Below are 24,200 nucleotides of genomic sequence, written 5' to 3'. Positions count from 1 at the left end.
TGAACTTGCTATCTTACACAAAGTAGCAAGATACTTGAATGTTCTTATTTGTGGCACTGTAAGTAAGGTACACTTTAGCATAGAGAAAGGATTCCTGTATTTATCAGAAGGAGTTTTATTCAGGTGGAAAGAGGACAATGATCTGACATCTTAGTACTCAAATGATTTATGGTGAGGCAAAGAATTGAGAACATGCATGTAAAATCTTCCCCCCAAAGAGTGAGTTTTTGTTTTAGTAATTTTTGAGTGAGACAACTGCCATGCACCTACATGGATGTATTTTGCATTTGCTATAAAACTGTTGTATAGACTATAAAAACAGATCTGAGGAATACAACTATAGTGAGTGTCTAGCATATTATATCCAACTGTCTGCCATCTTTTAGCTATAGCATTTATATCACTTCTGTGCAGTACTGGCTACAAAATTATTTTAAAGCCATATTTAGTTTGTGTGTATAGTTATTGATGATCTAGAAACTTCATTAAGTATATTTTCTCTGCTTCCTTACTCTCCTTGCTCCAGATTCTGCTTCTCTACTTTTTGGACAGAAGCTCTCTGGGCTGCTTTTTTTTTAAACATTTTTATTGGAGTATAATTGCTTTACAATGTTGTGTTAGTTTCTGCTGTATAACAAAGTGAATCAGCTATATGTATACATATATCCCCATATCCCCTCCCTCTTGCGTCTCCCTCCCACCCTCCCTATCCCATCCCTCTAGGTGGTCACAAAGCACCAAGCTGATCTCCCTGTGCTATGCAGTTGCTTCCCACTAGCTATCTATTTTACATTTGGTAGTGTATAGATGTCAGTGCTACTCTCTCACTTCGTCCCAGCTTACCCTTCCCTCTCCCCGTGTCCTCAAGTCCATTCCCTACGTCTTGGGCTGTAAAATAATGGGGTCAGATAGATTATCTACATTTGTTATCCAACCTGATGTTTTAAAGTACTAGGATTTTACGATTTTGAAAATGGCTTCTATGCTAAGTTCTAGGGTCAGCATATTTGATAGAGATCTCTATGTCTTATATTTATTTGGCTTTTTTTTTTTTTAACACCTTCTACTCTGTAGAGTTGAGTTATGAAACTAGTATAGATTTCTGAGTTACCCAAGAAAGTAGTAATGTATTATGAATAGATTTTAGAAAGTTTTAGGGAAATGTTAAATGTTTTCTGGTTAAAATTTGATTTCCCAATGGTTAATTATGACCTTTTACTTTTTTCAACCTCCTGGTGAATTATTTTACTAGTTTTACAGTTCTGTGCCATCTCCCATAGTCCTTTGGCTCTTGCTGTAACATTATTTGTAACATTGTTTGTTCATTGTTTTTAATTTTATTATCCTTTGGAGGCTTACATGTATGAAGTAGGACCTAAATTTACCTCTCTCTGCTTCCTTCTGGGATGAATGAGGCAAATACTGAGTGTGAGTTGAATTGAACTCAATTCATATCTTGATCCTACTGTTTCTTAATCATGTGATTCAGTTAGTTATCTTAATTTTTGTACTTTCATTTCCTTGTTTGTAGAAAAGATATAATACTACCTCAGACTTGTTCTTATGAGGATCAGACTAAATGAGATTGAGGTGAAGTACAAAATCTATGGTCCCAAACGTAGGAAGTCTTTGATAAATGTTTTTTTTTTTCTTCCTCTCCCTATCAGAGTTCACTTTCTGGAGTCTACCAGTTTGAATTGGGCTGTGTCAGTACCTACTGTCACTTACTATGTTCTGATTTCATCTGTTAGTTACCCACAGTTTAATTCTTTTTTTGCTGCTTGCTGTGATTTTGAGGTTGTTGCAGCAGCTAAGTGAATAGACTGGTAGCCATGTTATCATCAACTAGGGTAAGTAAGGTAAGCATTTGCATCAGAGCTTAAATAGCAGTAACTAATTCAGCATTATATTAAGGCTTGGATTTCCTGACTCTTTTACTGTCCAACTTAGAGTTAATATATTAAGGGATTTGGTCCCTGCTACCCCCCAACACCCCCACTGCATTCTTGTTATCTTATTCCTCAGATACTCCTTGTGAAGTGAGTTTACTTGTAATCCCAGACATAAATAATGTACATTTATGAAGAATTCCATTTTATAAGTACTCACTTCAGCCTCCAGAGTCTCTAAGGGTAGATATTCACCTTCATTGCCCTTTCCTCTCTGAATGGATGAGGCATTTACTTACACCGAGAGTGGTAGTTTCCAATAAACAGTGATGCATGAACATGGCATTCTAAAGAAGGTGACCTAAAGTTACTAAACTTCATCTTGTTATTGTATACTACCTTTCAGTATTTTGCTGTCATTTTTTGATATCTAAAAATATTTAATAATAGTTATCTCATTGACTGTTTATAATGTACCAGGCACTGTGTAGTTTTACATAATTAATCCTCACAACCACCATATGAGGTAACTTACTTTTTAAAAATTTTATTTATTTATTTTTATTTTTTGGCCATGTCGCGTGGCATGTGGGATCTTAGTTCCCGACCAGGGATTGAACCCGCACCCCCTGCATTGTAAGTGCAGAGTCTTAACCTCTGGACTGCCAGGGAAGTCCCCATGAGGTAGTTTATTTTTATTCCATTTTACAGATGAAGAAATTGAGGCCTAGAAAGGTTAAGGAACAACAGATAAATGTCAAAGTCAAGATTCTAACCCAGATCTGTTGGATTCTCAGAAGTTTGTCCTCAAGACCTTTGATCGCATGGATACATCACAGGTGGAGCTAATCCATATATGCCTTTGAACCAAGCAGTAATTTCTGAAAGGCATTATCCCCATTAAAACACTTAACTGTCAGGTGCTGTGAGACATCAGAGGAGGAAATTAGCTATTAGCATGAGCAGAAGATCCTTTTGCTAGGATGATAACTGATTTTAGGGGAAGCTGCTAGTACCAATGGAGATACACTGAAATCTTTTTCTAGGAAAATTAATAAAATTACCAAAGAGGAAAACTGTCTTCAGGATAGTGTTTAATGTTGGTTTTAATCCTATAAATGTGAACATAATGAACTTTTGTAGAATTGCACTCATTATGCAAAATTTTTTACTTGGCAAAAACATAATATTGTGTTTTTTGTGATACTTGGATTCAGAAGCTAAATACCGTTTCATTTTTGTCCGATAGATTTAATAGAAATTTTAATGGATTAATGAACTGGTAACTTTCTACTGTGTTCCTTAACGCTGTTTCAGATGTTGATTCAGTGCAGTTAACATTTGAATACCTACTGTGTGCCAGGCACTATGAGAAGTGTTAAGGAATTAAAAAAGAGTTATATTGCCAAAGAAGGAATATCCTTTTCTAGTGATAAGCACTATGGAAATGCCAATTGCAAAATAGTTACTTGTGTGAGAGATTAGGGAGGAATCAGGAAATCCTATAAATAGTAGGTGACATTTCTAACTGGGTCTTGAATGATATATAGTGATGTGGCAATTGTGATTCAAGCAAACTTTTTTTTGAGGAAAGTGATATCATTAACAAAGACAAGGCATCAGGCTTGGAATGTTTAATAAGTGGTGGGTGTTAAAGTAGGATTAGGATTATATCAGGCTGGTGGGGGAAGTGTTCATCGTTGGGTCTCTAAAGGAAGGTAGGGACCAGGTTGTTAAGTTTCTTGAGTGTCATGCTAAGAAATTTATATTTCTCTTGGTAATTGGGATTATACTTGGGATTTCAAATGTGAAAGGTGATCAAATTTTTCGGTCTTGGTATTTTTTTTTTAATTTTAGGAAATTAAAAAAATTTGGAATACTGAAAAGAGTAATAACATATATATGCCCATCACCTAGACATCGACAGTTGTTAACATTTTGTTAAATTTGTTTCTTCTTCTTGAATTAATAAAGCAAATAAACTTTAAGTCTCTTGTCTTGCATCCCATGTTATGCCACTATCTCTTTCTAGAAGCAACTACTGTGATGATCTCAAATGCTTAAAAAAACAACTGCTTTAACAGACATAATGGATACCATGAACAACAATATAATATTGTTCAGTATGTGGTCCCAAATAGTTTATATCTGATGCTATATGGTTGAAATCTGGTCTCACAAAGTATGTCAATCTACACTTTGCATTTTTACTTTTAAGTTGTTTTTGATATCTAGCCGTAATGAATATGTAATTCATTCTTTTAAACTTTTAGTATCCTATATATGTATATATCTCCTGTTTATCCATTTCATATTGAGGGACACTTATATTGCTTCCATTGTTTTGCTATTATAGGCAGTATTGCAATAAAATCTTTGTGCAACTCTCTGTGCTTATCTGTGAGAATTTCTCTAGGATCTATTCTAGAAATGTAATTAAAGGGAGCAAGGATGGGTACATTTTGAAATTTTTGCTAGATAATGTCAAATTGCTCTCCATGAATAACTGTAATTACGGTTTACAGCTGTATCTTGCTGATGGATTGTCAACTCTTTTGAGGGTGGAGAGTATCTAGTTATCTTTTTATCCCATCCACCTGCGTGTTGGCACATAATAGTCATTCAATAAATGTTGGTTTAGTGACACATGGCTTACTGCTGAATTAAACATACTTTTAAAAACGTATTTCTTCCAGTATTTTGGGAACATGCTTTAAAAAGAAGGTGGATTTAAGCATATAAATAAAAGCTTGAAAAATAGGTTAAAGATGCAGAGTCAGTGGTTTTCTGACTTTTCAAATAAGTAAGTTTCTTTGATCTAGTTACTATATTAATGATGCCATTCTTCATGTATCAAATTTATCTAGCCAGAGTCATTAATGTTCTCAAGGAGTATTTTCTGGGACAATACTTTTTTTTTAACAATATGGAGTTCTGATCAACTAGAGTATAATTTCTATTCTTCTTGTCTGAATTACATTGACTTGTACATTCTTATGATTAATAAAATTGGTTTTATTTTGTTCAGTGATATTTGAAAGATCCACTTGAAAAAAAAGTTAAAATGTTATTTGGCAGATTTTTCAGTCTGAAGAATAAATACATTTTTATTCATTATATATTCTTTGTTAGAGCTTACCGTCTCTTTTTTTAATCTGTTTTTCTATTTTCTATTTTTCTCCTGTGGGTATCTTTTTTATCTATCAGGTATCTTGGTAAGAACATGACTGAATTGTATTCCATCATTTGAAAGGCATAGAAAACCATAAAGAATGAGTATGTGTGTGTGTATGTATATTTTTCTTCCCCTGTGAACCAGTTTGGTAGAGGGCAAGCAGTGGCTTTGATAATATCCAAATAATTTTTCTTTGGAATGCATTATTTTTTTTACCCAGCATATTTATTTAACATTATATTAATTTAGTAATAACTAAAATTAGTTCACAAATTTTGGGAGCCCATCAACTGATGATAGGAGTTGCTCAGATGCAAACAGGATTGCAGGAGGAAGCTAGCCTAGTATTAAAAACTCTGATACAGATATTCCAGTGTTGATAATGCAGAATTTATTATAGCTAAAAATAGGAGACTCTAAATAGTATTTACATATTCTTAAAAAATTTTTTCTGTATCAAATTCTAGATTACTAAAAATATCCAGTTTGTTTTGGGTTTAAAATTTATAGTTGGTAGGTTATTACTAGTGTTGCAGTTCTTTTGCCGGTGTTATTTTCCACTTATATATTCTGTAGTTTAGATCCTTTTTTTAAAATAAATTTATTTTTATTTATTTATTATTTTTGGCTGTATTGGGTCTTCATCGCTGTGCGCGGGCTTTCTCTAGTTGCGGTGAGTGGGGGCTACTCTTTGTTGCGGTACACGGGCTTCTCACTGCGGTGGCTTCTCTTGTTGCGGAGCATGGGCTCTAGAGTGCACGGGCTTCAGTAGATGTGGCGCGTGGGCTCAGTAGTTGTGGCTCGTGGGCTCTAGAGTGCAGGCTCAGTAGTTGTGGCTCACGGGCTTAGTTGCTCCGCAGCGTGTGGGATCTTCCCAGACCAGGGTTCGAACCCGTGTCCCCCTGCATTGGCAGGCGGATTCTTAACCACTCTGCCACCAGGGAAGCCCCTAGATCCTTTTTTTAAAATGTAATTTTTGTTTATTTCTTTTAGGAGTGCATATTAGAAAAATCACAAAGAGTTTTGGAGCAAATCAAATTATCTTTCAGATATAAACATGAAAGTGCTGTCTCAGTCTCTGTGCTCAAGTGTTAGCAACAGTTGATAATGAGTTGAGATAAAGAGCCAAGTCATTAGACTTAGCAAATAGAAACTTTATAAGGTTAGATGGCAGTGGAATGCTGGGAGTACATTAAGCCTGTCATTTATGAGCACACATTCTTCAACTGCCTTTCTAGACCGTCAGTCAACAAGTGAGATGTATTGCTTGGATCTCGGGAGAAGTTTTGGCTTATATTTTTCTTCATCTACCTATCACAGAGGTGTTAGAGTCTTAGAGTCTTAGGATATCCAAGACTTAATCCCATTTAATGTTTTAGTGATTAGGCTTAAGGGGAGAAGAATTTCTCTTTTTCTTAATTTTTTTTTTTTTTAAGGGAACGCTATTTATTTATTTATTTATTTTGGCTGTGTTGGGTCTTCGTTTCTGTGTGAGGTCTTTCTCTAGTTGCGGCAAGCGGGGGCCACTCTTCATCGTGGTGTGCGAGCCTCTCACTGTCGCGGCCTTCCTTGTTGCGGAGCACAAGCTCCAGACGCGCAGGCTCAGTAGTTGTGGCTCACGGGCCTAGTTGCTCTGCGGCATGTGGGATCTTCCCAGACCAGGGCTCGAACCCATGTCCCCTGCATTGGCAGGCAGATTCTCAACCACTGCGCCACCAGGGAAGCCCCTTTTCTTTTTTTTTTTTCTCTCTTTTTTTAAGATGTGCCTTTCTGAATATCTTTTACAAACTATAGTTGAATCTGGTTACCAGTTGATAAGATGCTTCTTTTCAAGCAGTTTCTTGTCATTATTATCAGAAAGATACATTGTCATGAAAGTGCATCTAGGCATCCTGAGTGGTGACTACTGTTCCTATTTCTGCTACAGATTTTGCTTATTCATGTTACCTATATTGTCTTTCTTCAAGTTCTTTTTAAAGGTCTAAATACGAAGTTGCTCAGATGAGAGTGTTAGGGTAAAATCTTTCCCTTGGACTGTACCTTCTGGTTTTTAGTAGCTGATAATATGAGGCCAGATGAAATCTGTACTTTTTCGATATTATTTTTTTTAACCCTCCTATTGCTTCTTATTTTGTGTAGCCACATAAAATTTAGGTTGTAGAAAAGATCAATACAGTATTTTTCTTTAATGGGTCCTCTACTTCACTATTTTTGGTTTCTAAAATATGATAGAAATGAGTTATGGAGAGTTCTTGGGGGTAGAAAATTTGTAGTGTCTATTGCCAGGTTTTTATTGACTATTTTTGATTTAAGCATAAAATCTAGGTATTTATCATTCACTATAATACGATACATAAATGAATATATTGAGAATTTGTAATCCAAAGAAAAATAGTTATATATCAGAGTCCTTCTAATTGAGCTGTATCTGGATGATTATTCTTATCTTTTATTTTCCTCTTATTGAATATATATATCTCTGAGAAAATAAAGAGGAAGGTATATATTTATATTCATTGTTGTTTAAATGCCCACATGAATGCCTACAGATTATAAAATTATCAATATTTTCATCATTTAATGCTAGCTTTTTGTTTTAACTCCTCTGAGAACATGGTAGAATTAGGTGGAGCTGTGATTTGTAGATTCTCTGAATGGGAATCAAAATATAATTCCATATCTATTTACTAGGTTAATGTTAACTTTAAATATTTGAAGATACTTATGAGTAGTTTGATATTTCATATATTTTAAGTTATTGCAGGACACAATTTTATACACATACACATATGTATGTACCCCTCTTCACTGATATATTAAGTATTTTTTTCATCATGTGTAAATGTAGTCAGTTCCATTGTGTAATCTATTATACATTTTATAAACTACAATTGTTACAAGCTTATGAGTAAAGAACTTAACGGAAAGCAGTGTGAAAGATGATGGTATATCGTATTCCACTGAATTCAGTCATGACCTAAGACATTTCTAAAGATCGACTTTTTATTTTTTCACATCCACAACACAGAAATACACTTGCTAAAATACCGTTTTCATCATTTCAAGAATCTGTAGTGGCTAACTACAAAGATTTCTCCAGTTACTTGTCTCTGTTCTCATTACGTTCTTAACTTGTCCACTTAGTCTTCATTTTCTCTTGTCATCTTGCTTTCTTCCAGTATGTGTTCAAGCTGAGATAAATATTATTTTTTTTGGTCCACTATTCTTTAATAATTCTTCCACATTTATTACTTTCCAATATTCTGTCAGCTTCCTTTATTTTTTCTTATTAATCCATTGATAATTTGTTGTAGGTTTCAAGGCTTCAGTTTAGTCATGTAAGCTCCTTGAAAATGGGGATGAGATTGTCTTTTTTGTAAACTTGTAGTTAGTAACTGACTGTGTATTTGTCAATGTTTTGACTAAATGGTTAAAAATCAATCTTTTTTTACATAAAAATTACACGTTTTCTGAAAAGGACTGTTAATTAAGATGAACCATTCTATTCTCAAATCCTTTTGGTTTTGTCCTGGGAAAAATTCTTTTTGTGCCAAAAAGAAAGCTATTAAAAATTAATATTTTTAATGAGGCATATGTCAGTAACTTTAAGTATGATTATTTATACTTTGATATTTACATACAATACAGCTTTTAGTATACAAGTTTCAATTTTTATTAACAACGGAATTGGTGAAATATGTTTCATTCTATAGCATTGTGAACTGATTCTTCATTAGTGTTCTTACCAGAAGAATGGCAGTCATAGTTTGAGGAAGTAAAATCCCAAATAAGTATGTCCTCTTCAAGAATTAAGTAGTTTTTAAGAAATGATTTTTTTAAAGTGAATGTTGAGGGCTTCCCTGGTGGTGCAGTGGTTAAGAATCTGCCCGCCAATGCAGCGGACACCGGTTCAAGCCCTGGTGCAGGAAGATCCCACATGCCGCGGAGCGACTAAGCCCATGGGCCACAACTACTGAGCCCGCGCTGTAGAGCCCACGTGCCACAACTACTGAAGTCCACGCACCTAGAGCCTGTGCTCCGCAACAGGAGAAGCCACAGCGATGAGAAGCCCCCGCTTGCTGCAACTAGAAAAAAAGCCCATGCGCAGCAACAAAGACCCAACGCAGCCAAAACAAACAAACAAAAAAAGAGTGAATGTTGACGCTTGTGGCTTTAAAATTCTTTTTATTGCAGATTACCTGTTAGATATTTTTATTTCTTGGTTTACATTCCATTGAGGATATTTGAATTGTTTCAGTGCTTCCACCAGTGCATTTTCCTTCTTTTGCTTTCAGAAAACCCTAGCAAAAATCTCTTAAGCTTGCTAAGAATTGTGGTCCTTTTTCTTTTGTCATATTCCATCACTTGATTCTTAAAAAGGTGAAAGTTAACAAATAGCCTCTATGGTTGAGTTTGTTTAGAAGAGCTTGCTTGTATTGTTGCAGTTAGAAAGAGATAAATTAAATATAATATTTGATACATATCTTGATTGCTTGGTACCCAGAAAATGCATCAAGCATATCTGGCAGTAAATGTAGTTAGAACATTGACATTGCTTGCTTTGAGCATGATATAACATGCAGAAATTACACTGACAGTTTTTTAATACTTTATATAAAATTCTTAGTTTTAAATATCATAAATTGGTTCCATTTATTTTATTATCTTTTTGTTCTTTAATATGTCCTAATGGTTTTGTAGAATCAAAAATTAGGAAAAGAATACCCCAAAGGAAGCATAACTAGGTATCTTATTAGAGTAGTGCAGTTTATTTCTTCATTTTCTTGGAGAATTAAGTGGCATTTGGAAAACTTAAGGAAAAAAATGGGCGAGTATTGGGTCAGCCTACTGAATTGTTTAACCTTGAATTAAGTTTTGTTGTTTCAATCTAGAAGTGCTTTTTCTAGTATACCTGGATGATTTTCTTCTGTAAAGTCAGTCCAAGTGTGTATGTAGGCATCATCTGTTTTCATATATTAAAGTCTATTTAAAACAATCACATGTTTATAATGTACTTTATATTATGATACTTTTAGATTACAGAGTCAAGACAGGCTTTTTTTTTTTTTTAAAGAGTATAATGGTCCGATTATTGATCAGTCTTAGAATAGGAGGTATTTCACATATAGTCTTTTTCATAGGGGTTAATCATTATCAGTCTAGTGTATGGATTTCCCCAGTGTCACAGGTTAATTCTCAGATGTGAGAGCCTTTCTCCTTTCTCTCCATCAAGGCATATCTTTCGTTAGCTGTTGTAGAAACTAACTTCTCCAGTCATTAGAGTCAACTTGTGATCACCTTAATGCTTCCCTCTCACCTTTGAGATTCTGTATTTGTCAATGTCTAAAGTTAGTTATTTGTTTTTATGCGTTATAGTATTAAAGGTACATTCAACTTGCATGGCTATATTATTGATCATGTATTTCCTTCTTCTGACCCTCCTTTCTTAAAAAAAAATTAGTAACTTAGCCTTGAAAGTGATCTTAGAAGGCCTCTAAACCTGCTTCCTACAAATCCTTTTATTGCATGCCTGATAATGAGCTCTCCACCAGTGTGTGTGTGTGTGTGTGTGTGTGTGTGTGTGTGTGTGTAGAAGGTTATTTATTAATGAATATACAAGAACTCATGCAATATTCTAATGACAGTTGAAAAATTATTAGTAAAATGGTGTCAAAATTATATTTGGCCAAATTTTAAAAATTTTAACATTTAAAAGTGATTGTTACTAATGCCTGTTTTTAAAAAAAGATTACATATACTCACCACATTTTTTAAACAGGACTAGAGGAACTTGTTTTCAGTACTGGTTAGTACCAAATTAGTGTGAGAATCTATAATTTAACAATTGAAATGATTGCCTCTTCTGAATATGTGCATTGTTTTAGGGGACCTTTCCATTTTAGATGGTGTATGGCACTAAGTAGTGGTCCTCATAAAACTTTTGTCTTTCGTTTACAATTAACATGCTCTTTGACAGCTGGCCTTTAATAATCTCACACCATAGGTTTGAAACTTTTTCCTTAAAGCTTTATAGTTGAATTACAATACATTGTGTCCTTTGTTTTCTCCTGGAAAAGGATTTAAACAACCTTTCTATTGCACTTGTTGAATATGTATTTCATAGTAACCACCATGAAGTTTGCAGCATTTAAGAAGATGAAGAAGCAGAGATAAAAGATACACATTCAAGAAGGCTCGGTTTCACAGTTGGTGCATAATCCTTTCTGCTGTCATTGGTACCCTAACCCTGTACCTACCAGAACAAAAGAAACTGAATTAGAAATTGTGGGAGCTGGGGAGCATTCAGTTGGCAGCCCATCGCATGGCCCATAGGCGTTGTCAGGTCTCAGTTTGATGCCCTTTATTCTTTCTGACAGATGTGAGGTAGGGTCTATGAGGGGGAAGTCATTACTAGAGAGAGGGCAGTGTCAGATCAAAAGTAACCAGTGATCAAACAAGGTAAAGGGCTGTGGAAAATAGGCTCTCTTTCTGGCCTCAACACCTGCCTGATCACTGAAGGGAATAGTCCTTATGTGTCAGGGCAAGTTGATTTTCTTTGATGTACAGTGAATTAGAAGTCAGAATGGAAGCTTAACTGGAGTACAGATTTTTACATCCTAGTTCTTGAGCAGTTTGGGTGTTTAAATTTTTTACTTTAATTATCTAGAGGTTATAGAGTCATTCTCTGTTGAAAAAAATATAAAGACTTAACCATACTAACTTTGTAATCAATATATATTTAGAGATAGTACTAATGAACAAGCAAGTTTCAATACAGTATACTACAGGCTTGGAAGTCACCAAACTCTTTCAAGCATCTAACTATAACTAATCAGAACATTTATATAATTATAATGGTGGGTAACAAAGTGGATAGTGCTAAGCTTGACACATAGTAGGACCCTTCAGTGGTAAAATTTTGGAAGTAACCTCACTAATTTCAAAAAATTTGAATTAACTCTTAACCCTTAAGTGGGAAAATTATTGTTATTATATTATTATTATAAATTATTATTGTATTTTCTCTTAAGGTAACCCTTTCTAAGTCAGCTGAAAAAATTTGAGACAATCTCATTGGGGTTTTGTATGTGTGGTTCTTTTCCCTGCCCTTTCATCTTTAGAAGTATGTGACTAAAGTCTAGAACAAGGATGGTATTTTTATCTTTCATTAGCTTTCTGTGTGGATAAATTGACAGTTGAGGCATATTTCTAAAAATTTTAATGATGATGTTTTCCTTTACATTAAGAGCAAAGATTTGACTGCTACTAGATTTCAGTGTCTCAACTTTTGTTATTTTAAATACTGCCGAATTTCATTCAGGCTCATAGTTAACAGTCATTTGCCCTCACATAAGAATTGATTTGAAAATACTGATTTTCCAGTAAGATGAATGAAGAATCTTAGTGGGTCAGCCTTTTAAAAGTGATTTTTTAATCTCATAATTTGTTCTTCTTTGCCAAAAGTCTCATATTTGTTTATTTTTGATAATTAAGTAACGTAAGTCTTCCTTTATACGTTTAGATATATAAAAGAATATAAAACAATATATATTATGTTGTATTACCTTTAAATTAAATTAATATTTGGCTTCTAGACTACTGTTAGCTATAAATACATTTTATGCTTGAGCAATTTCAGGATAATATATTTGAGCATACCTATAAATAGTGATATTCCTGATTTGGCGTTTAGATAGACTTATCATTACATAAAGCGTTCAGGGTCTCCTTTTTAAGTAGTTTGACTTAGGAATTCTAATGTTGGCATTGAGTCAGGTGTCCTAATTTTTTATTTGATTAATTTTATTTGGAATAAAATGTTTTGTAAATTAAGATTCCATATCTATTTTGGAAGCTTTTTAAAATTTAAGAAATCTTAATACAGATTCAATACACAATCTAAATACAGTTAGACTCTTTTTTTTGTTTCTGATCATTTTTTTCACATGTTTGCCCCAAACTGCCTTTGAAGGACTGAAAATTGAAACCAATATGATAATATTCCTCTGATTTAAGGAGAATGATTTTGGTTTGGCTCTTGGTTGTCTGAGGGCATCCCTCCAGTCTGTCCTTCAGTCTGAATATTTGCAAAAAGGAGTTGAGTTTGCTGATATTTTAATATTAATGTTTGGAAGAAACATTTGTCAAAAGTAAATTTTTAAAGTAAATGTCAATTTTTCAAAATGGACCTCACCAGCATAAAATTTTACTAGTCATAATCTTTGGTTCATGGCATACTATCCTAATTTGTCCATGCATGATCTTATTGTCTTATGAAAGTCAGTTTATCTAAAAATTATTTAACATTCACTCAAGAACCTCCTATCTAAACCCAGAATTAGAGTATTTCCAGTAACTTTCATCTACCTCTGTATTCTTTTCTTCTCTCATCTCTGACTCCCTTTCAGAGGTAATTAGGAGTAACCACTATCCTAAATTTTATGTTTACCATTTTCCCCAATTTGTTACCTGTGTATATTTGCCTAAACAATAAATTGTTTAGTTTTTACTTGTTTTTAATCAAATAAATTTTTAAAGAGGTCATTGATGAACTGAAAATGTAGTGCTTTAGCAGGTATTTTAACATATTAAGAGTGGTATAATTTAGTAAATTAATGTAAGGAAAGTATGTTTCTGATCTTAAACTTGATACTATTTAAATCTAACTTTTAAGATATTCTCTGTTGCATTTTCATGTTCTTTTTAGATCTTTCAATTGCAGGTACAATAACTACATGTTGGTCCCTTGCATTTTGCACCTTCCATTTATAAATTATATTCATATATATGCGAAATGAGGTCTTTTCTTTCTTAGTTTTGGTTTGCTGCAGTTGTAGCAATTCCTGTGAATTGATTTACAGGTTAGAAAAGTTAACTCTTTTAGGTGGTAAAGGTAGCTGGTCAGGAATATCTAACTAATCACTTGTTTGGTATGGAGGTAAGTGAATTTTAACCTTACCAAGTGACCTTTTTGTTTTACTTATCAGCTTAGAGTATCACTAGTAATTTAATAAATCCAACCATTGTCATCTTTCATAAGGATAAGATGATTGTACTATATTTCTTTGATTTCTAGATGTACTGTGATTTAACAACAACTTCTTTGGGGGGAAAAAACCGCATTAAATATTTATGTTGATTTTAAGACTTCCTGTGATTTTAGAGCCACTAATTTGTAGAAAAATGAGAGTCCTTTTTTTTTTTTCCCCAGCTTAATCAGATTGGTCAATAATTCAGTACTGGTCTGATACACAAGTTTTGGTGAAATCAAATCAAACAAAATATTTTCTTAACTGTAGGTGGATTTTTCTCCAGTTGCTATTTTCTAACATGTAGTATTAAAAAAAATCTGCCTTTTTGTTTCTGTGAATCCTTTGGAAATGTGGTTGATTATACCTAGGAATAGTCAGTACTCAGAATGGTTAATGATACATAAATGTTGAGTGAGCTAACTAATAAAATATTATTGGAGATCAAATTAGCACATTTCAACTTTGACACAGATTTTTTCCTTTGAACAAGTTATGATTGATCATATTTGCAAGAATGTGGAATATAGAATAAATTTTTGTACCAATCTCCATTTTTAGGAGATTTTCAGTCTAAATGGAGAGCTCATATATGTGTATATATGTGTGTTTATACACACATACATATGTAATATATATTTGTATCCATATATACAAAATAATATAAGGTGGTGAAGTGATTTCGGATTAATGTAATTTGAATTTAAAAGGGAGATTTTTTTCCTCTTTCTTTATTGATGGATTATGCTTCTTTGCCTTATGAAGGAGTCTAAGAGGTCCATGTGGAGTGTTGATTTGTCTTTGCTCTCAAAAATGTATCTTAGTGAGATTGCTTGAGTGACAAATACAGTTGGCATAAAGTGTTTAGGGTTGTAGTTTGAGAAGCTGCACATAGTTCATTCCATTGAGGTTTATTCAGTGTTTTGTAATGTGAGGCCTACCTGAAGAAGCAAAGCAGTAAATCCCTTGCATGCTTCTTAGAAATGTCAAATAGCTTTATAAAGATATAATGGTATACTTTCTTGGTTTTTCTCAGTGTAGACTGGTCATTTAGATAATTTAATGGAAATAAATTATTAAATACATTGATTTATGATATTTGGGAGAATAGAAGCTAAATTTAGAGGCAAAGGTTAGAGGGTGGAATGACATTTTATACCCTAGAAAATGATATCGAAAGCTTGGAAATTAATGGTGCTGTCGTTACAAGTCGTGTAATTCTGGAAAATATGTTTTCCTTGGCTCCTTCATGGTTATTAGCTACATGGATCAATTAATTATTTTCCATAAGTCCTATCTCCTACCATTCACTGATTCATTCATTAACCATTTATTGAGTACTAACCACATATGCAGCGCTATGCTTCTAGAGCCAGTTTTTCTTGGGTCATGCCAGCCCACTTACTATAAAGTAACTCAATTAACATGAGCAATTTCTTTCCATCTTGTATTTACTTATGTAAGAGCCCACTGGGGGGGACAGTAATATCCCCCTGTCAAAGCCATTGCTTTAGAGCCTGGACTCTTAGCCTTTCTTATATTGAAAACTACATTTTAATAGTAAGAATTTGAAAATAATGACATCTAGATAATATTTTATTTGCTAATGATGATAACCTCTAAGTTAGTTACCTAATTAAGGTGAAATATTTTGAAGATTAAAATTAAAGGAGTTATTATGTAGTATAAAACATGCTATATTCATTACAATGACTTGTTCTGTTAGTTTTTTTATGAAGACACTTTGCTGTTAAAGATAGATTTGTTCCATTGAGCCATAGTAGTACTTGAGTAGTATATGGGTAGCAATAATTGAAGAATTAAGTCTAATGAATTGAGTTTTGGCATTATTCCATTGGGTTCTTTTTCTCATTATTTTTTTAAATTAACTTTTATTAGAGTATAGTTGCTTTACAGTGTTGTGTTAGTTTCTTGCTGTATAGCAAAGTGCATCAGTCATACGTATACATATATCCACTCTTTTTTAGATTTCCTTCCCATTTAGGTCACCACAGAGCACTGAGTAGAGTTCCCTGTGCTATAAAATAGGTTCTCATTAGTTATCTACTTTATACATAATAGTGTATATATGTCAGTCCCAATCTCCCAATTCATCCCACCCTCCCCATTCCATTGGTTTAATGTTTTAATTATTATTAGGATATTTATAGGGAGATTGTCATCTATATCACACAAAGTTCTGCCTCATGAGAACCCTCAGTTATATATTCCCTCTGGGCTTGGTACTGGGGAAAGCTAGACTTCTTTTTTTTTTGTTATGTTATGAATTTTTATTTATTTTTTAAATTTTTATTGGGGTATAGTTGATTTACAGTGTTGTGTTAGTTTCAGGTGTACAGCAAAGGGGAAAGCTAGACTTCTGAGCAATTGCTTTCCTTTATTATTTTAACTACTGTGAATTTTTTAAAAAATTTATTTATTTTATTTATTTATTTTTGGCTGTGTTGGGTCTTCATTGCTGCATACGGGCTTTCTCTAGTTGCGGCGAGCGGGGGCTACTCTTCGTTGCAGTGTGCAGGCTTCTCATTGCAGTGGCTTCTCTTGTTGTGGAGCACGGGCTCTAGGGGCATGGGCTTCAGTAGTTGCAGCACACGGGCTCAGTAGTTGTGCCTCATGGGCTCTAGAGCGCAGGCTCAGTAGTTGTGGCACACGGGCTTAGTTGCTCTGCGGCATGTGGGGTCTTCCCGGACCAGGGATCGAACCTGTGTCCCCTGCATTGGTAGGCGGATTCTTAACCACTGTGCCACCAGGGAAGCACTGTGAATTTTTTTAAAAGATGTTGTGGTCTGTTTTCCCTCTTTGGCGTCTTAGAAATCAAGAAACATACTAGTAATTCATATAAAAGCACTCAGAATTTCTTTACTATAGAATAACTTTTCTTTTTAACCCTTATTTTCCCTTGCCTCATTTTCTACTTGTTTTTCTCCTGTAGGGTGAATTTTCATGAACTGTCTCAATTCCTTTTTGGAAAGAGGAGGGGTATACCTGAATACAAACCGAAGTACTTATATAAGCTTATTTTAACATAAAACACCATCTTCTTTGAATAGGCAATTGTGATATAATGGAGAGTGCTTTGAGGCTTGAATTAGGAAGATATAAGTTTAACTAGGGCTTCTGTATCTTATTTGAGTGACTTTGGGCAAGTGCCCATGAGGTGATTTTCTCTTTGAGGAATGAATAAAAATATTACCTCAGGCAGTTTATGTAAAAGTGGTAGTCTCATGTTAAGTGAATAGTAAGATATTTTTCTTTAGTCATTTATCTGTCACACTGTTAATAATATTGAAAGCTAACCATAGTTAAAAGAATATTTGGGAGGATTTTATAAAATACTAAGAAATATAAGAGGCTTAAATAACCCTTGTTGTCATAAAAATTCCTTATGCATGTTTACAAAATTCTAATAGTATAGAAAAGTAGAAAGTAAAAAGTGAGAACTTCCTGTTAATCCCTGTGGTGATTATTTTCAGAAAACTTTTAATGCACATACAAATATGTATGCATATGTTTTTATTTTTTAATTTTTTATTATTTCTTTAAACTTTTTTATTTAAAAATTTTAAATTGAAGTATAGTGGATTTACAATATTATATTAGTTTCAGGTGTATAACATAGTGATTCAGTATTTTTTTTCTTGATGTACTGCATTTAAAGTTATTACAAAATAATGGCTGTATTTCCCTGTGCTGTACAATATGCTCTTGTTGCTCATTTATTCTATGCATAGTAGTTTGTATCTCAAAATCCCATACCTCTATCCAGCCCCCTCCACCCCCGCCCTCTCCACACTGCTAACCACTAGTTTATTCATTATATTTGTGAATCGTTTCTGTTTTGTTTTATGCATGTTTGTTTTATTTTTTAGATTCCACATGTAAGTGATAACATAGAGTATTTGTCTTTCTCCATCTTATTTCACCAAGCATAATAACCCCCTCTAGGACCATCCACGTTGTTGCAAATGGCAGAATTTCATTCTTTTTTATGACTGAGTAATATTCCATCGTGTGTGTGTGTGTGTGCGCACGCGCGTGCGTGCGCGTGTGCGCGCGTGTTTGTGTACACATATACATACCTACCACATCTTCTTTATCCATTCATCTGTTGATGGACACGTAGGTTGCTTCCATATCTTGGCTATTTAAAATAATGCTGCTGTGAACAACATGTGTCTTCTCAAATTAGTGTTTCTGTTTTCTTTGGATATATACCTAGCAGTGAATTTGCTGGATCATATGGTAGTTCTGTGTTTAGTTTTTTGAGGACATACGTTTTTATTTAAAATACTATACCACATATTCTGTTCTACAGACGTCATTATTGGTGAATACTTAGGCTCTTTCCTTTTTTTTTCCCCATTAGAAATGATAATAGCCATAAATTTCAATGGTTTTCTATCAAAAGAATATATTTTCATATGTACCCTTTTTATGATATCTTGTTGATAATTTTCACAAAACCAAGAAACATGTCTTCGCTACATACTGTCCTTCATCTCCATTCCAGGTGTTTTTGTTTTTCTTTTAAATAGTGACCATGCCTGCTGCTGGAGTTTTCTGAGAACATCAAATAGTTTTACACTTAGAGGCAGAGATAAGAATAAACAAGATGCTTTAAAAAAATCTTTGATTCTCTGTGCTCTGTCATATCATTAAGGGACGTACTTTTCTTGTGAGAAGTAACTGATGCTTTCCTGTGGGACAGGTCAGACAAAGGAACACACAGTGACAGACCTCTTGATGCTTATTCTCATCAAGAGGTTGAGGAAAGGTAGCTTTTGTATCAGACAGGTAGAGATTTCAATTCCAGAATTACCAATTACCAGTTCACAAGTTGTGGATTTCTTCTTAAGCACTTAATTTTTTTTTTAAGGGATCTTTATTTTTTATTTATTTATTTATTTATTTATGGCTGCATTGGGTCTTTGTTGCTGCATGAGCTTTCTTTAGTTGCGGCGAGCGGGGGTTACCCTTTGTTGTGGTGTGCGAACTTCTCATTGTGGTGGCTTCTCTTGTTGCGGAGCACAGGCTCTAGGCACGCGGGCTTCAGTAGTTGCAATGTGTGGGCTTCAGTAGTTGTGGCTCGCGGGCTCTAGAGTGCAGGCTCAGTAGTTGTGGTGCACGGGCTTAGTTGCTCCGTGGCATGTGGGATCTTCCCGGACCAGGGATTGAACCCGTGTCCCCTGCATTGGCAGGCGGATTCTTAACCACTGCGCCACCACGGAAGCCCTAAGCACTTAAAATTTAAACTTCTTGAAGACTTGATTTCCTTATGTATAAGTTGGAGATGATACCGTTTACTTTGGTCATTGAGAAAGTTATATGGATTGAGATGATATATGTAAATTGTCCAACAAGGCATCTTGGCAAATAGCAATTCATAAAATGTTAGGTTCCTCTCTTTTCTTGTTAACTTCTCAACTGCCATTTCTCTTCTCTCTGTTTATGACTAAAGGAAACCTGGAAGGAAGTTATTGCCAGAGCTTTGCTGGTAGTGAACATTTTTGTTGTTGAGCAACTTGCCAAGGGGGAGAAGTAACTGATGGTGCTTTATGCATTTGAGAGGGTCCAGTGAGCCTTTCATCTTATGGGGAATTTCTGGAAGAGTCATTTTAACCTCTAGTATTTGTGTTTTTTTAAAACTCCACCTATACTTCTTACTGCTTTTATATTTTTTACTCTTAGTAACTTAGTCACAATGGTTATTCCAGTCGATTAATTTTTTTCATGAATTCCTGTCATTTTCTTTGCCATGAGTTCTCATCCTTAGTTAAATTTTCTTACTATTTAGTGGGGAATATTGAAATCATTAAGTATGAGCTACATCATATCATCTATGATTCACTTGATTGCAAGTAACACAACCTGACTCAACTTGCTTAAACAGTAAGAAGTTTATTGGCTCATAACTGCTCTGTGTAGAGGTAGGTCAGGTTTTAAGATTGATTTGATTCAGTGTCTTTTACAGTGTATTTATGGAACTTGTTCTTTCTGACTCTTTGCTTAGCTCATTGCTATCTCATTTTCAGTCTAAGTCTGGTTCCACTTGTAGTTAAAGGTTGTTGATAACAGTTCCTAAGTACGTGTTGTGCATGTATCATAGTTAATTCCTGTGTATTGCTGAGTATGTTGTACTTAATTTGATACTTGGTACAAAATGTAAACATACAATAATTTGTTTATCCATTTACCTGTTAATGAACATTTGGGTTGTTTCCAGTTTTTAACTATTGAATATAGAGGTGCCATGAACGTTCATGAACAAGTCTTTGAATGGACAAAGGTTTTCATTTCTCTTGAGTAAATGCCTAGGATTGGTATGGCCGGGTCATATGGTTAGTGTTTCTTTAAATTTCACTTTGTGTGTAACTGCCAAAGGGTTTTACAAAGTGGTTGTGCTGTTTTATGTCCTTCTACAATGTTTGATAGCTCCATTTGTGCTCCATCCTCACCAACAGTGGTAATGTCAGATTTTTAAATGTTAGCCAATCCGAGTGGATGTGTGGTGGTGCCTTATCGTGGTTTTCATTTGCTTTTCCCTGATGTCTCATGATGTTGAGCACCTTTTAATTGTGCATATTAGCCATTACTCTCTCTTCTTTTGTGAAGTGTCTGTACATATATTTTGCCTATTTTTAAGAATTTTGGTTTTCTTCTTATCAATTTGTAAGTTCTTTATATGTTTTAGATACAAGTTCTTGTGTCAAATAGATGCATTGTGATTACTTTCTCCTTGTCTATGTCTTTCCTTTTCCTTTCCTTTTATTTTCCTTTGAAGAACAGGTTTTAGTTTTGATGAAGTCAGATTTATCATTTTTCCTTAATGATAATTGCTTTTGTGTCTTGTGTAAAACCTTTGGATAGTGTCAGCTGTTTTTTCTTTATTATTGTTTGTGTATCATGCTCCTCTCCTAGAGTGTAAACTCCATAGGAGTAGGGAGCTCATCGGCCTTATTCACTGATGTATCCTCTGCCTAGAAGGATGCCAGGCACATAGTAATTGCTCAGAAGTAATTTTTGAATGAATGGATTTTGTTGGTCTCATAGACTTGAAAATTTTAGCCATTGGTTGTCTTATTCTCTCCCATCCTCTGTATTCCACTTATCCTTACGCTGTCTTGATTGATGCCTTGCTTCTCTAGTGCTACTGCTAATTCTTTTAGTTCTAGGCCTTTTATTTTTGTGTCTGAATTGCAGTATTTTCTTATGCATGTCAGATGCCACCCCCTCCCCCTTAGGGTTTACCTATAAACCAATTTCAAACAAATCAGTAAGATATTTACTCTGTTTCTCAAAAATACTACTTTTTTGTTAAGAACTGATTAAAGTTTTATTGTAGATGGTAAGGTAGAACCTGTCATCTTAATATTTGTCTTTCCGTATGTTCTTATTTTCCATAGTTTTTACCTTTATTTTTTTCCTTCCTGTAATACTATTTCTTTCCCTCCTGCCAAAATAAATTCCACTTATTCTTCAGGTCTTTTACTTATTCTTAAGATCATGTTTTTGCCTAACTTATCTTGCTGAATATTTCATGATATCATATTTTGCCCTTCTGGATTGTTTCTTCCTTGTTAAGAATTCATGCATTCTGCTTCTTTGGTAAGGTTTTGGTTATAGAGGTGATGCTTCTTGGTTGATCACTCCTTTTTTTCTTGACTGAATTTGATGGCAATACTGCATAAGAAGGCAGTGCCTTCTATCAGCTTTCTCCTCTTTTAAAAATCATTTTATTTTTAATTGTAGTAAAATATACATAACATAAAATTTGCCACCTTTACCATTTAAATTGTACTGATCAGTAGTATTAAATACATTCACGTTGTTGTGGAACCATTCTCTAGAACTCTTCTCATCTTGTAAAACTGAAACTTTATACCAGTTAAGCAACAAAGCTAATCCCCCTCCCCCAAGCTCCTGGCAGCCACCATTCTGCTTTCTGTCTCCATGAATTTGATTCCTTTTGATACCTCACATAAGTGGAATCATATAATATTTGTCTTTTTTGTGACTTACGCTTATTCCACTTAGCATAGTGTCTTCAGAGTTCATCCATGTTGTAGCATGTGTCAGAATTTCCTTCCTTTTTAAGGCTGAATAATGTTGCATTGTATGTATATGCCTCAGTTTGTTTATCCATTCATTTATCAGAGGAAACTTGGATTACTTCCCTGTTTTAGCTACTGTGAATAATGCTTCTATGAACATGGGTGTACAAGTATCTCTTTGAGACCCCTACTTTCAGTTTTTGGGGGTATATAACCAGGAGTGAAATTGCTGGATCATATGGCCATTCTATTTTTAACTTTTGAGGAACTGCAATAGTGTTTTCCATAGTGGCTGTATCGTTTTAATTTTTACCATTAGTGCACACGGGTTCTAATTTCTCTGCATCTTCACCAAACTTTCTTTTTTTTTTTTTTGGTGATAGCCATCTTAATGGGTGTGAAATGTTATTTCATTGTGGTTTTGATTTGTATTTCCCTAATGATTAGTGATGTTGAGCGTCTTTTCATATGCTTTTTGGCCATTTGTTTATCTTTGGAGAAATCTCTGTTGAAGTCCTTTGCTCATTTGAAAATCGGGTTATTTTGTTGCTATTGTTGAGTTGTAGGAGTTCTTTATATGTTCTGGTTATTAACCTGTTACCAGATACATGATTCAAAAATATTTTCTCCCATTCAGTAGGTTACCTTTTCACTCTGTTGACTGTTTCTTTTGACGCACAGACTTTTAAATTTTGATGTAGTCCAAGTTACCTATGTTTACTTCTATTGCCTGGTGTCATATTCAAGAAATCATGGCCAAGTCCAGTGTCGTGAAGCTTTCCCCCTATGGTTTTTTCTAAGAGTTTTATAGTTTTAGTTCTATATTTAGGTCTTTGATCTATTTTGAGTTAATTTTTGAATATGATGTAAGGGAAGGGTCCAACTTCATTCTTTTTTGCATGTAGATATCCAGTTTTCCCAGCACCATTTGTTGAAAAGACTGTCCTTTTCCCATGGAATGGTCTTGCCACACTGTTGAAAATCCTTTGACTATATAAGTGAGGATTTATTTCCGGGTTCTGTATTCTATCCTTTGGTCTATATGTCTGTCTTCATGCCACTACTGTACTTTCGATTACTGTAGCTTTGTAATAATTTTTTGAGTCAGGGAAGTGTGAGACTTCCAACTTCGTTCTTTTTCAAAATTGTTGTGGCTATTCGGGGTCCCTTGAAATTCCATATGCATTTTAAGATCGATTTTTCTATTTCTGCAAAAAATGCTGTAGGGATTTTAATTAAACCTGTATATCCCTTTGGGTAGTATTGACATCTTTTATTTTTAATTTTTTAAAATTTATTTACTTTACGTATTTATTTTTGGCTGTGTTGGGTCTTCGTTGCTGCGTGCGGGCTTTCTCTAGTTGCAGCGAGCAGGGGCTACTCTTCGTTGTGGTGCATGGGCTTCTCATTGTCGTGACTTCTCTTGTTGTGGAGCACGGGCTCTAGGCACGCGGGCTTCAGTAGTTGTGGTGCGCGGGCTTAGTAGTTGTGGCTCGCGGGCTCTAGAGCGCAGGCTCAGTAGTTGTGGCGCACGGGCTTAGTTGCTCCGTGGCCTGTGGGATCTTCCCGGACCAGGGCTTGAACCCGTGTCCCCTGCATTGGCAGATGGATTCTTAACCACTGAGCCACCAGGCAAGCCCCAGTATTGACATCTTAATATTAAATCTTTCAATGCATGAACATGGGGTGTCTTTCCATTTATTTGTGTCATCTTTAATATTTCCAGCAATGTTTTGTAGTTTCCAGTATACGATTCTTAAAACTCCTTGGCTCAGTTTATCTCTAAATATTTTATTCCTTTTGGTGCTGTTATAAATAGGGTTATTTTCTTAATTTCCTTTTCAGATTGTTCATTATTAGCATAGAGAAATACAACTGATTTTTTTGTTTTGACTTTGTATACTGCAGCTATACTCTAAATATTTTATTCCCTCTGGTGCTATTATAAATAGGGTTATTTTCTTAATTTCCTTTTCAGATTGTTCATTATTAGCGTAGAGAAATACAACTGATTTTTTTGTGTTGATTTTGTATA

General features: G+C 34.4%; 1 protein-coding gene and 1 long non-coding RNA gene across 7 annotated transcripts in view; both read left to right on the top strand.

The window, feature by feature from the left end:
- Positions 1-24,200, top strand: part of FBXL17 (F-box and leucine rich repeat protein 17) — a 472,180-nt gene that overhangs the window by 35,230 nt on the left and 412,750 nt on the right. The gene's annotated exons all lie outside the window — the stretch shown is intronic.
- LOC118892234 lies at positions 231-23,370 on the top strand. The gene is made up of 3 exons (XR_005019269.1): positions 231-246; positions 5,161-5,165; positions 23,274-23,370. It is a non-coding gene; the product is annotated as an uncharacterized LOC118892234 (long non-coding RNA).

Source organism: Balaenoptera musculus, chromosome 3 (assembly GCF_009873245.2).
Source record: "Balaenoptera musculus isolate JJ_BM4_2016_0621 chromosome 3, mBalMus1.pri.v3, whole genome shotgun sequence".
NCBI lineage: Eukaryota > Metazoa > Chordata > Mammalia > Artiodactyla > Balaenopteridae > Balaenoptera > Balaenoptera musculus.
The sequence above is the reverse complement of the archived record's forward strand: the minus strand, read 5'-3'. Positions and strand labels throughout refer to the sequence as shown.